This window comes from Prionailurus viverrinus, chromosome X (assembly GCF_022837055.1).
Source record: "Prionailurus viverrinus isolate Anna chromosome X, UM_Priviv_1.0, whole genome shotgun sequence".
NCBI classification, from domain to species: Eukaryota; Metazoa; Chordata; class Mammalia; order Carnivora; family Felidae; genus Prionailurus; species Prionailurus viverrinus.
Genome location: NC_062579.1, coordinates 1,898,363 through 1,913,558, shown reverse-complemented (window position 1 = coordinate 1,913,558; position 15,196 = coordinate 1,898,363). Strand labels below are relative to the sequence as shown.

General features: G+C 42.9%; 1 long non-coding RNA gene across 2 annotated transcripts in view; it reads right to left on the bottom strand.

The window, feature by feature from the left end:
- Positions 1–15,196, bottom strand: part of LOC125157112 (uncharacterized) — a 310,908-nt gene that overhangs the window by 282,465 nt on the left and 13,247 nt on the right. For both annotated transcript variants that reach the window (XR_007148861.1, XR_007148860.1), the window contains 2 exons: positions 11,082–11,270; positions 6,961–7,028 (listed from right to left, as the gene is read on the bottom strand). This is a non-coding gene — a long non-coding RNA (uncharacterized LOC125157112). The remainder of the gene's footprint in view (positions 1–6,960; positions 7,029–11,081; positions 11,271–15,196) is intronic.

Here is a 15,196-nt window from a genome sequence, read left to right as displayed (position 1 = left end):
ATAATCATATTATTCTGGAAAGTGTATCCATGAACCTTTGGCCATCTCCACATTCAAAGACATTCCCCATCGCTCAGATTAAGTCAGAGTGAACTTTGATGAGCGCAACTATTTAAAAGCATCTGTGTTAGGGTCTTCAAAATATATTGGTCAATTTGAGCAAAATCAGATTTTGATAAGCTCTCTCTACCTCCCTCATTCTTTTGATCACCTTTAGAAAGGAACTGACTCTGAATAGTGAATGAGTGTTTTGTTTATGGGAACAGTCTGGTTTCCGTGATGCTTCATTGTAGATTTTCATGTCACCCTAAATATTGCTCCCTGACTATGTGTTACCTCCAAAGGTATTTTGTAAATCCAGTATGGGTTAATTTCTTTGCCGAGAGCTTTGCATGCAAATCTAAGAAGGACATGGTTTCTGCTCTAGACCAGAGAAAGACTGCCAAAACAGTACTTCTAGGACACTGTGCAATGGATCCTAATAAAGGAAATGTACATGGTGTGCTTAGAATACAGAGGAGGGACACCCAGCATGTCTTGGGAGAATCAGAAAAACAGCTGGAGTAAGTGTTTCTTTTAATTGTCCCCTTTCCTCAGAAAATGGGGAAATCTGCTGACCTTTCTTTCATAAATTAGACAACTACAAGAAGAGTATACATTTCTTGGACTCTAAATCCCATTAAGAGTTACACTCCTCTTTTTCAAATAACACGAGCCAACTGTTTGCGGAGGGCCCACTTGGCACAGCCATAGCACCTTTCAAAATCAACCATATAACCATTCAAAATTTACAATCGAGGAAAGTGCCACTATATTCTGCAAAGGGTTTTTTGGAGATTTGTAGAAGAAATCTCAGATACATCAAAATCAACCTCTGAATGATATTCTATGCTCATGGATTGAAGGACAAATACTGTTACGATGTCTATACTACCCAAAGCGAGCTACAGATTTAATGCAATCTCTATCAAAATACCAACAGCATTTGTCACAGAACTAGAACAAACAATCCTAAACTTTGTATGGCACCACAAAAGACCTGAACAGTGATAGCAATCTTGAAACAGAAGAGCAAACCTGGAGGCATCACAATTCCAGACATCAAGTTACATTACAAAGCAGCAGTCGTTAAGACAGTGTGGTATTGGCACAAACACAGACACACAGATCAAACAGAACAGAACGAAAAACCACCATCATATCATCAATTAATCTTTGACAAAGGAAGCAAGAATATGCAATGGTAAAAAGTCTCTTCAACAAATGGTGCTGGGAAAACTGGACAGCAACATGCAAAAGAATGAAACTGGACCACTTTCTTACACCATACGCAAAAACAAACACAAAACAGATTAAATTTAGACCTAAATGGGAGACCTGAAATCATAAAAAGTCTCGAAGAGAGCATAGGCAGTAATTTTTCTGAAATCGGCTATAACAACATTTTCCTAGATAGGTCTCCAGAGGCAAGGGAAACAAAAGCAAAAATCAACTATTGGGACTACATCAAAATAAAGAGCTTCTGCACAGCAAAGGAAACAATCAGCAAAACAAAAAGGCAACTTACTGAATGGGAGAAGATACTTACCAATAATATATCCAATAAGGGGTTAGTATCCAGGGTATATAAAAACCTTATACAACTCAATTCCCAAAAAACTAATAATCCAATTAAAAAATGGGCAGAAGACATGAACAGATCCTTTTATAGAGAAGCCATCCAAATGACTGACACATGAAAAGATGTTCAATGTCATTAATCATCAGGGAAATGCAAATCAAAACTACAATGAGATCCCACCTCACACCTGTCAGAATGGCTAAAATCAAAAACGCAAGAAACAGCAAGTGTTGGCGAGGATGTGGAGGAAAAGGAACCCTCATGCCCTGCTGGTGGAAGGGCAAAGTGGTGCAGCCACTGTGGAAGACAGTATAGAGGTGCCTCAGAAACGTAAAAACAGAATTACCACATGATGCAGTAATTCCACTGGGTGTTTACCCAAACAATACCAAAACACTACTTTCAAAAGATATATGCCCCCTTATGCTTATAGCAGCATTATTTACAGCAGCCAAATTATGGAAGCAGCCCAAGTGTCTATCAACAAATGAATGGATGAAGAAGTTGTGGTACATGTATACAATGGAATATTACTCAACCATAAAAAAAGAATGAAACCTTTCCATTTGCCACAACAGGGATAGAGCTAGAGTATAATGCTAAGAGAAATAAGTCAGAGAAGGACACCACAGGTATTTATTCATTGGTGGAATTTAGGAAACCAAACACACAAAGAAAAAACAAAAAACCAGACTCATAACTAGACAACAAACAGGTGGTTATCAGACAGGAAGTGAGGGTTGGGGGAATAGGTGACATGGATGAAGAGCACACTTACCATGATGAGCACTGAATAATGTACAGAATTGTTGACTCACTATTATGAGCACTAAGTAATGTACACAATTGCAGAATCATCAAGATGACCACTGAGTAACGTACAGAATTGCAGAATCATCAAGATGAGCACTGAGTAATGTACAAAATTGCTGACTTACTATGATGAGCACTGAGTAATGTACAGAATTGTTGGCTCATCAAGATGAGCACTGAGTAATGTACAGAATTGCAGAATCATCAAGATGAGCACTGAGTAATGTACAGAATTGTTGACTCACTATGATGAGCACTAAGTAATATACAGAATTGTTGACTCATCAAGATGAGCACTGAGTAATGTACGGAATTACAGAATCATCAAGATGAGCACTGAGTAATGTACAGAATTGTTGACTCACTCTGATGAGCACTGAGTAATGTACAGAATTACCGAATCACCAGGATGAGCACTGAGTAATGAACAGAATTGTTGACTCACTATGATGAGCACTGAGTAATGTACAGAATTGATGACTCACTATGATGAGCACTGAGTAATGTACACAATTGTTGACTCACTATGATGAGCACTGAGTAATGAACAGAAGTGTTAAATCACTATGATGAGCACTGAATGTACAGAATTGTTGACTCACTATGATGAGCACTGAGTAAGGTACACAATTGTTGATTCACTATATCGTACACCTGAAACTACTATAACGCTGTATGCTAACTATGCCAGAATTAAAAAAAGTTAAATGAATTTCTGATGTTCATCCATAATCATACACAAACAAAAGTGAGAACACCCCAGTCTCGTATGGTATACTGTATTGGATCTTTAGGGTATCATACAGTTCCCGGACTCCACAAGCAGACACTCATTACTGCCCAGTGACGTAAACTTCTAGCATCCTTGGTTTCACTCTGAGACCTGTTATCTTCCTAGATCTGCACTTCTGATTGGGTCACCCTGGAACAGCAGCCCAGTGATGAGAGGATAACGTTACTATTACCACAGCAAAATGCCCACATCCATGGATTTGTATGTGGACTGAATACAGACTCCTTGTGCATCCTTTAAAACCCAGACTACTGGCTGAAAAGTATCTTAGCTATTCTGGGGCATGGATATGCAGGGTAATGCTGGCTTTAATGCCAAAATCAAGTCTGACGTCGGCTGAGAAAGTGTCAGCTAAGAACACTGCATCATTTTGTCAGAGGAACAACAGGTCAAATCTCTTGGTCAGGATCAAATGTTCTTTTGGTCCGAGCTTGCATAAATATTGTCATTAAGCACATCGTACCCAGGAGGACCATACGTGATGTTCAGAAAACCAGTATTCAGACAGTTGATAAAGCTGTTGATTTGTTTCCTAAATCTAATTTGTTAAATAACAAAGGACAGTATTCACAAGAAGCTGCTTTCAACAATTATAAACGAGGATCAACTATTTTCTACGTGAATCAACCTGTGGGATGAGACGTCAGTATCACAAAACTTTGTTGGCTGACGTGGAAACACAGCATATTCTTATTTTAAAGACTTCTTATTATCAAAGAAAAATTGAGAAATCCTCTCAGCTTAAGAATCACAAGAAACATCCTACTTACTCACAAGATGTTCAACATGGCTCTGCAGCAATCTCATATTCTATTCCTTTTAGAAGGACAATAGCCTTCCAAAACCTCAGTTCCTCATCAGCAGGGGACTACATCACCTACGTAACGTGTATCATGTGCCATCCCAACCATGACTTTTGAGAGTGAAAGGGGGTGGGCTAACCAGGTGGGACAGTGGGCAGCATGTGTCCAGGGGGCTGTCCTTGGTGAACAGATGGTCACCCCTCACATCAGAAGGAAGCCGGCTGGTTGAATCCAGCCATTTTTGCCCTCTGGCTACATACTAGAATCATTCCGGAGAACACACACAAACATGCATATAAACGCGTATGTTCAGACACACGTCTACGCGTACAAATACGTATGCATGCACGTGTACACATACTTAGATGCTTCGGCCCTACACCAGACCAATGAAATATGATTTCTGAAAATGGACTGAATCTTGAGCAACAACCATTTTTAGAAGCTCCCCTAAATGACACAAATACGCAGCACTTGATTGAGCACTTGTGGACTGGATAACCTCCACATCCAACATCCTGGGATCACAACTCCTGAGAATGAATTGACAGCATCTGCTGTTGTCAACATTTTATAACTGCATCCTAGTCTCACTTCTAGAACACAAAATACTTAACACCAGTAAGATGCTAACATTTATCGATGAAGGATTTATAGTTTACAAAACAGTTTGTCAACAACATCTTCCCCCACCCCCCCACATTAAGCTTGCGAGAAAGATTGGTTATCATTATCAGGGAGTTTCCGTAGATGAGGATATCGAGGCTAAAAAGATCAAACCCATAGTGACAAGTTATATCACAAGATGAGCATACGGAATAATCAAGCCCAGGTCCTGGTTCTAAGGACACAGATGGGAGCGGGTATGAAGGATGCCTACCGCAGAGGTCTGAATCCACCTGTATCGTTTACTAGCTCCTCGAGCTAGGACAAGTCACGCAACCCCTCTACAGAGGGGTCATCTCCAACCTGAGAACCATACTGACACGCTGTTTGTGATGCCCATGTAAGTACTGCACGACATTCCACATGGCAGGCCTTAGCAGTGGGCCCAATAAATATTAATGGCATTAGGATGGCTATGAGATTCCTTTCCTCTCTCCCCCTCCCCTGATTTTCCTACCATAATTACTACTACAACTAGAGCTAATAATAATAATCCCTGCGATTGGCAGAGTAAATGGCCCTTTAAATAACAAACTCAATTATAATAAAACCCTTTGAGCTACTCTTTACCCCCTTCCCACACACTCTACCAAAGCAGCAACATGAAGCGTGAACGACCTTCAAAGATGACGCTCTACGAAACCAGACACCCCAGAAGTGCACCGATATTGAAGTCTGGCCATCTCTGTGTGACACGGCAAAGGTGTGATGAGACCGCACGCAGATGCTAAGCTGGATTTAGAAGCAGTGACCAGACGTGCCGCTCCAATCTGCCTTCCAGAATGAACCAAGACCCACTGCAAGTGGAGCACTGGCTGGCAGCCTCCAACCGCAGCACCCCCAGACTTGCCGCGGTGTTGCAAGTAAGGCCCGGCTCGTGCTGGGGAAGCCGCCAGCCAAGGGTGGAGCACGGTGGTGGGCATGAGGGGGCGGCCACGGCGGCCCCAGGAGCTACCACGCTGCAGGCAGCCCTCCCGTCAGCCCACCCTGGCTTGGGGGGCAAATGCCACGTGTGGTTCTCACCACCCAATCCGCTCCCAACTCCCCCAGCCCTTCCCACGGATCCGATCACCGTGGCATGAAGGCTTCCCAGTGAATTACGAGCCCAAAGCACCCCAGACATTCCAACAACTAGACACAACTTAGAAACGGTGAAAAGGATAAATTATGAGCGACTGTTTTGTTCCAAAATGCTATTCTTTTATGATTTTCCAAGACTTTATTTATTTGGAAATTTCTACAGAGTCACAAAATATGCTTGAGTAGTCTACCTAACGGAGCCCCTACAACGTGAAGCTGAAAGAGGGAAAAAAGTGATTATGGATCATGTTCTAGACACGTCATCTTTGTTTTGCAAATTAAATTTGTTATGCCACATTAGCTCAAAGATATGAACGTTTTAACAATTCCACGTCTACAAACTGCAAGAAAAACAAATTAGATTTTAAAACGTATTCAGTTCCGAGGACCTAGCTTCCTGCAGGATCTATTTTTCATCTGAAGACAGAAAAACTATTCTAAATGACTACATTTCCATTTTCACCATTTAATTTCATCCTCATTGTTGTAATTCATGTTTTTCAACATATTTAAAACATCGAAAATAATGGAAACCTTCGTGATAGATGATCAACTAAATATTAGTTTGACTTAATAATCTAAATATTCTTCATATTAATACCATCACGGTTAGGAATAATAAAATCAGTACCATGTGACAGGGTTCTCTGTTCTTTGCAATATGGACTCATTTGGATTCAGGTATGTTTAGAATTTTAAGTCTAATCATCATCTTGTATATATTAACAACTACTTTATAGACTATCTTCTCTGCTGAATTACATGTTTTTTATGTTAATGTTTTATGTTTTAGGATAGTGACAATACAGTAATTATACAGTTCTATGTGACAAACAGTATTCTGTGCTCCTTACCTGCATTAAGTCATTTAGCCTCAGACGCATTCTATAATTTGGGTGTAATCATCATCCATCATGTATAGATTAGGAAATGAGGAACAGAGATGTCAAGTAACCTTCCCAAGGTCACACAGCTCTAAGGGGTAGAGCCTGGATTTGACCTGTCAGCACGAACCAGGAAAAAGAAGTGCTGACTCATCTTAACTCCCATCAATTAAAGGTGTGGTCCATGAGTGCGTCAATCCCCATGCAAACTGAGTAATTTTAAATCGAATGGATATGACTGAGACAAACGTATCCCAGTTTCAAGATGGAAACACACACGGTCCTTGTCAAACTACTCACCCTGAGGGCGCGACACATGCTCAGTACACCTTGGCAGCCTGGCCTCTCTCGTTCGAACTGCTGAAGAGCTGCTGGGATGGAGATAACGAATTAGCAAGCCAGACAAGCACAGCCATCGTAGCGCTTAGACCCATCTGGGTTTAGAGCAGAACAAGGAGTTTTCAGTCGCGCAAGCACCATTTCATCAGACTTCCTGCGGTCGATCATCAGTAAGCGGTCGCTGAGTACGTACTGCGACGCCCTCCGCTAAATCCTGGGGCTTTTCAAAGGTCTGACTCGGGGCGCCGGGGTGGCGCAGTCGGTTACGCATCCCACTTCAGCTCAGGTCATGATGTCACGGCTCGTGAGTTCAAGCCCCTCGTGGGGCTCGTGCTGACCGCTCAGAGCCTGGAGCCTGCTTCCGATTCTGTGTCTCCCTCTCTCTCGGCCCCTCCCCTGCTCACTCTTTGTCTCTCTCAATCTGTCTCAAAAATAAACATTAAAGGGCGCCTGGGTGGCGCAGTCGGTTAAGCGTCCGACTTCAGCCAGGTCACGATCTCGCGGCCCGTGAGTTCGAGCCCCGCGTCAGGCTCTGGGCTGATGGCTCAGAGCCTGGAGCCTGTTTCCGATTCTGTGTCTCCCTCTCTCTCTGCCCCTCCCCCATTCATGCTCTGTCTCTCTCTGTCCCAAAAATAAATAAATGTTGAAAAAAAAAAAAAATTTAAAAAAAAAAAAAAAAAAACCATTAAAAATAAATAAAAATAAAACCACAGGTCAAAGGTCTGACTTGAACAGTCTACTGAAGCCACAGTTAACCACAGTGCTAACTGAAGCCTTGGCTATGACAAGTCTCTAAAGGCAGTCTCTAAAGGCCCCACACCACCTTGGAATTTCAGTGACCAGTATTCAGCTGAGAAGTCATGTGTCTTTCCATCGACCTGACCCCAGGGACACGGTTGGGCGGGAGTCTCTATCACCCTGGGCCACCTTCCATGCAGGACTTACACTCCTGTCTCAGACTGGCCAGGAGTCATCTCTGTCCATCATGACAGTGCAGTCTGCCTGTCTCATCCACAATTACGTCCACCACACACAGCAGTCCATCAATATCACTGAATGACTACATTCACGCATTGCGGAGACAACTCATAGCCTCTTAACGCAACTACGTGGGACAAAACACTTGAAGGGATGAGCTCTAAGGGGTGTGTTTCAACAAACCTACTATATTACATTATACACGTCCTTGTCTTCACGCATTTAAACTTCTAGCATCAAGGCTCATGGCATGTCACAATTTATAAATTCATTAAGACCTAAGCTCAAACAGCTTGGTTGTTAAAATTTGTGGGTAGAGGTTACCTAGGTGGTAAAAAAGCCTAGCAGCTAATTAAACATCAATACCTAACCTGTGTTCTGTTCTCATTCATGAGTGGGCGCTTTTATATGCTAACATCATCTTCAGCAGTCTGGGTTACTGATTAGATGCTGGAAGCCACATATGGAAATAGGAGTCTTACACACCTTTAATCGTATTAGCTCGTTCACTACATGATCATTTAAATTAGTGTCAAGTTATTTGGCTAGGTTATCTCATATTAATGGCCTTTTATACAATGTTCTGTATTCAAATTTGAGATAGGAATCTCTAGGAAGTAAATTATACACAACATTCGTATACATGTGATATATACATCACACCTTAATTTTACTATGTCACTATGTCTCTAAATCTGTATGTGTACTCTCTGAATTTTCTATAATGAAAATGTGCTTCTTTAGAAATTAGAAAAATATTTTACACTAAATCCTAAACTAATTTATTCTAAATGAAATTCTAATAGGATTTGAGTGCACTTGTGTGTGCACACAAGCAGTTTCACTGCCAGTTTTCAGGTCCTAGATATTTTGTATTAGCTCTAACTATGAGAGCTATTGAATAATTGTACTAGCCAATACAGAAATTATGTTACGCCTATTTTTTATTTCTTAAAGCATTCATGTATGTAAGTATGTATGTAAGTAATCTCTACGCCCCCAACACAGGGCTCAAAGTCACGATCCTGAGATCAAGACTCGTGTGCTCTTCTGACTGAGCCAGCCAGGTGCCCCACCTTTCAATTATTTTTTAAAGTTAACTTTCTTCGGGGCACCTGGGTGGCTCAGTCGGTTAAGCGTCCGACTTCAGCTCAGGTCATGATCTCGTGGTCTGTGAGTTCAAGCCCCGCGGAGGGCTCTGAGCTGACAGCTCACAGCCTGGAGCCTGTTTCGGATTCTGTGTCTCCCTCTGTCTCTGCCCCTTCCCCCACTTTTGCTCTGTCTCTCTCTGCCTATCAAAAATAAATAAATGTAAAAAAATTAAAAAATTTTAAAGGTAACTTTCTTCACACACAAAAAAATAATAATAATTCCTAAAGTGGACTTAATACATTAGTAGCTAGGTGGCACCTCAGTGAACGTTTTAAATAAAAATAAACATTAAGGGGCACCTGGACGGCTCAGCTGGTTGAGCATCTGATTCTTTTTTTTTTTTTTTTTTTCAACATTTATTTATTTTTGGGACAGAGAGAGACAGAGCATGAACGGGGGAGGGGCAGAGAGAGAGGGAGACACAGAATCAGAAACAGGCTCCAGGCTCTGAGCCATCAGCCCAGAGCCCGACGCGGGGCTCGAACTCACGGACTGCGAGATCGTGACCTGGCTGAAGTCGGACGCTCAACCGACTGCGCCACCCAGGCGCCCCGAGCATCTGATTCTTGATTTCAGCTCAGGTCATGATCCCAGGGTCATGGATCGAGCTCCATACTGGGTTCTGCACTTTGCATAGAGCCTGCTTGGGATTCCCTCTTCCTCCCTCTCCCCCTCCCCCATGCATGCTTACACCCATGCACACATGGGCACACTCTCTCCCTCTAAAATAAAAAAAAAAAGGAAAAGAAAATTCACCAGCCTCAGAATACAGACACAGCTATAAAGTACAAGAGGAAAATAAAATTTTAAAAATTAATAAATACTGAAACCAGTGTAAACAAGTAACTATATAACCATCTGGATTTTATTAGGGACAGAACCTAGTTCATCTACATTTCAAACCAGTAAGTACCCTGCAGGTTACAGGTGAGAAAGGCAAGAGATGAGGGGGACAAAAATGACCACTAATCTAACTGAACTGCTTTCTGATGTTTACAAAATTAATTTTGTACCGAGATTTCAGTCACTGACTCTGGTAAGCAACAAAATCAGCCCTTGTGATGCAGCAAGGAGATGATTAAAAACCAACAAACTGCTGTGAACCATTTCTCACTCCTCTGTGGAAGTGAGGTGGGGCATAAAATACAGGGAGGGGAGACTCAGCCGTTTCCACCTGGACGGAGGCCACATGAAACTGAGGCCTCCTTGGACCCATGGTTTCTTGCTGGCATTCACACCCTTCTGGGGTGGGCAATGTCCCCCTCCATCAGCCAGCAGGGGGCAGTCTGCAAATACTTACAGAAAACCAAACGCATCCTGAACATTCCGGGAAGCCTATTTCCGCACGCAGGCCAGATCCACCTGACATCAATTTTTATTATGCACATCCTCTTGGAGGATATACGACCACTCTTCTGAAAGTCACTCATTAACTACGGGCAACGATTTCTGAGAATCTGCTCTGCTTAATTGCTACCATCACTTTAACTGAGTTCCTTGAACAAAATCAAGGATCACAAGTGTCCTCAGCTCTTTGATAGCAGCCAACGTATAACCACGGGGAAAAGGAAACTGTAAGAGTGATGACAGTTTTTTTCAACAGAGTATACACTAAGACCAGCCTTTGTTTATTAGGTTCCAGGGAAACGGTTAACGATATAGCCCTGAGCACCGATGAACCTGGGTTTCTTTCCTTTGCTTATTGTCCAGATGATCTGGGAAAAGTGTCTTAGTGGGTCTGTGAGACCACTCTGTGTCCTCCTGAGCATTTATCGTGGGGACTGAGATGGGGAATATACGGTCAGCAAAGAGTCTGGTACATAGTATGTTAGCTGGCTGTTATTAACGCTTACTATTTTCATGCACACAACATTTAATCAACTGCAAAGGGCACCGTACAAAATTTCAGGAGCGCTTGGCCAGCCCAGGAGCTTCCAGACCTCGGTACCTACCCTCATCAGTGATCAGTGGTTGGACCAGAGACGGATCCAGATGTATAGCTGACCAATCATCTGTTCTCTCCACCAGAAGAACAGCTATTCTTAGTGCCGTCTGCTGGGACCGAGGCAACGTAAACTTCCCAACTGAGGGGCTCCCACATCCGGCCACGTGCACCTTGAGAAACGAAGAAAGTGGATCTCCTGAGACAAAAGAAAAGAAAACATGCCAATGTGAATCCACAAGAGCCTGGCAATCCAAAGCAGAGGCGTGGTGTCTGAGGGATTACCCTTCCTAGTGTCCATCCTCTACACTTCCATCTTTCCCTAGCTTCATATTCTTAAATTTTTTCCAATGTTTATTTATTTTTCAAACAGAGAGGGAAACACAGCAGGAGCAGGGGACGGGTAGAGAGAGAGGGAGACACAGACTCTGAAGCAGGCTCCAGGCTCTGAGCTGTCAGCACAAAGCCCAACGCAGAGCTTGAATTCACCAAACATGAGATCATGACCTGAGCCAAAGTCAGATGCTTAACCAGCTGAGCCAACCAGAGCCCCTCCCTGGGTCCCTATTCTAAAAATAATTTTTTTAACATATATAATGACTTTCACTTTTTCTCTCAGCAACCAATGGGATCTTAACTAATGCAGTGAATCTCGGGAACAGATAATTTTTAAGAGGTAATTATTTCAGTCTTTCAATTTATAATAGGATCCAATAATCAAGACAGTCTCATTTCAGGGGTAGCAGAAAATGTCTTCTCTCCCCTCTTCTTCGAAGATAACATCTGAGTATACAGAAGAGTATTTCTGAGCAAGACTTACTTGATGGGCCCCAGGCCCAGAAGGACCCACATTTAAAGATCACCAGTCTGAAATTCGTAATAATTTTATCTTTCAACTTGTGTTTGCTCAAGATTTTTTTTTAAGATCTTATTTTTGGGGCCCCTGGGTAAGCCAACAGGTTGAGCGTCTGACCCTTGGTTTCAGCTCAGGTCATAATCTCATCGTCCATGAGATGGAGTCCCACTTGAGATTCTCTCTCTCTGTCACTCCCCCGTTCGCCAATGTGCACTCTTACTCACTCACTCTCTCTCTCTCTCTCTCTCAAAAAAAAAAAAAAATGCTTTAAAAAATGTTTTATTCTTAAGTAACATCTACACCCAACATGGGGCTTGAACTTACAACCCCAAGATCAAGAGTCACATGCTCTACCAACTGAGCCAACCAGGCACCCCTTTTTTTAATGTTTTTTAAGAGAGAGACAGCAAAAGTGGGGGAGGTGTCGGGGCGGGGGGGCCAAAGCATCCGAAGCAGGCTGTAAACTAACAGCACTGGGCATTATGCGATGTCAACACGAATAATAAAATTTGTGCCGGTAACTTAAAATTTTAGTTTTCTTCATTTAGAAAGACACGAAATAGCAAACAATATACTCTGTGACGAGTTGAGAGAGGTAGACCGTGGAGATATGGAAAAGGTTTTGAATGGCACTTCCCCCCGCTTTTTGAACAAGAGTTCTTGTGTTTTCCTCCCGCATTGGACCCTGCAAATTGTATCCAGCTCTGTTCCTGGGACTTTTTGGTGCAAATACAGACGGAAGTTCTGATCGAGTGGCAGGCTCTGCCTTGGTCTATGCTGCCACGGTTTGCTTCCTGGTCTGGGGTTCACTGAGGTGTCCTCCGGCATTGTGGAGCGTTAATTTTGTTCCTGATAGTAGGGTCACGATGCTGGTTTTTGTCCTGGTTCTCAAAGGCCACCAGGACTCTGCATCCCAATCTCAGGCTGGTCCTGATTCTCCTAGCCCTTCTATGACTGCTCATCAGGCTGAACGGAAGCTTCTAGGCTTTCTGATCACCATGCCAGGCTTATTTTAGCTCAGGCTCTCTATTCAGGTACCTCCTTGTGCCAAACCTTCCTTATGGCTCCAGTCCCACACTGGCTAAATTGGGAACGTCTCCAAGAACGGTGGTTATCAACCCTGGCTACACATTAGGCTTCCCTGGGAGGCATTTGCTTGCTTGTCCTTTCCTAATAATACAGATGCCAGGAATTAGTATGCTGATTTTCTTTCCTTTTTTTTTTTTTTTTTTTTAAATTTATTCTGAGAGACATAGAGAGAGCAAGCAGAGGAGATGCAGAGAGAGGGGGAGACAGAACACCAAGCAGGCTCTGTGGTGTCAGCACAGAGCCCAAAGAGGGGCTCGAACTCACAAACCGTGAGATCATGACCTGAGCTGAAATCAAGAGTTGGACGCTTAAGCGACTAAGCCATCCAAGCGCCCCTCGCGTGCTGATTTCCTATGTCATTGTCCCGCTTTCCTTCTCCCAGTCTTCAACGGTGCCGGTGGGTGGGATGGGCTTTCCCCCTTTGCAGAGGCAGGGACTTGCCCTAAATTATATCCCGATTTCCCCGCATCTATGGGGAGCCTATCAACATTAGTAGTCCTCAGATCATCACGTCACCTGACGAGGAGGCCACAGCCAGGAGGCTGCGCTGAAGATTCAGGCATGATGGTGCCTCCTAGTTTGAACATGCAGAGAGAGAAGGGAGGAGGCCCCAAGTCTAAGTCATGAGAATCCCCATTTCCTCGCTGGGTGCAGGATGAGCCTCTAAAGATCCGGGGAAAGTACGGCTGGGCAGCTAGCTTCACTTCTCACTCTGTTCATGGAATGTCTTTGTGAAAATGCCTACTGTGAACACCTGTGAGTGGACATCTACCCTTGACTCTGGTACTGGGGAAGCAGCACGGTAACACGGTCGACAAATGAATCCTGGCTCTGCTAATGGTCAGTGCTATCTCAAGGAAGTGAGCCTCCTTCTGCTGGTCAGCCAGCCTTAAAAGGCGGGTGCCGCTGTAGGGACTCAACTCACGGCGTTCTTAGGAATATTACCTGCATTGGTATTCCTAAGTTGCTTGAGAGAGGCGAAGTGCAAATGCCATGCGAGAGTGTGTTAAATAAATAAACACAAATACAAATTGGACAGCACTTATGTTTTCCCTTAACGACATAAAATACAAAGCTAATAAAAAATACATTCAGAGGGTTTTTGTGTTGCACAGGGTACCACAATGATTTACGATTCTAGTAAAGAAAATAAGAGGCATGAACCAAATATCAGGAATACATGTAAATAATGGAAACATTCCATGATTTCAATAATTACATGCCAACACGTAATGAAAATATAGCCTGGGTGGGTGTTAATTTAAGTACTGTAAAAGTGTGGTCGCTGATGTGCTTGACTACATTGTTACAAAAGTATTTATCTTCTAAAAATTAAGCAAAAATGTTATTTTATTTTTCTTTATAACACGAAGAAAACGAACTTAAATATTTGTGCTCACAGAATGGTGAAATTAAGCTTAATCACATGTAAACGTTATCTTATGAATGTTTCTTATTTATTTTTTTTAACGTTTATTTACTATTGAGAGATACAGAGAGACAGAGCATGAGCATGGGAGGGACAGAGAGAGAGACACACACAGAATCCGAAGCAGGCTCCAGGCTCTGAGCTGTCAGCATAGAGCCCGACACAGGACTCAAACTCACAAACTGCAAGATCATGACCTGAGCTGAAGTCGGACACTTAACTGACTGAGCCACCCAGGCGCCCTTTATGAATGTTTCTATACACTGAAAAATCCAATTTGTTCCTAAAATGGAAGAAGAAATATATGGTCACCTTTGGATTTGAACTAATTTCCTAAAATTTGAAGTACATGAAAAATAAATAAATAAAATATAAAGTTTGAATAAAAAGAACCATTCAGGGATGAAGAACTCAGTAACTGAAATTAAAAGGACACTAGAGGGAATAAATAGTAAATCAGAAGAAGCAGAAGAACGGATCGTCAACCTGTAGGACAGAGTAATGGAAAGCAACCAAGCTGAACAGGAGAGAGAAAAAATAATAGAGAACTCCCGTCAAAAAGTACCCAAGGTGTGGGGTGCCTGGGTGGCTCCATCGGGTAAGCATCCGACTTCAGCTCAGGTCATGATCTCACACTCTGTGAGTTTGAGCCCTGCGTCGGGGTCTGTCCTGACAGCTCAGCTCGGAGCCTGGAGCCTGCTTCCGATTCTGTGTCTCCCTCTCTCTGCTCCCGTCCTGCTCGTGCACGCTC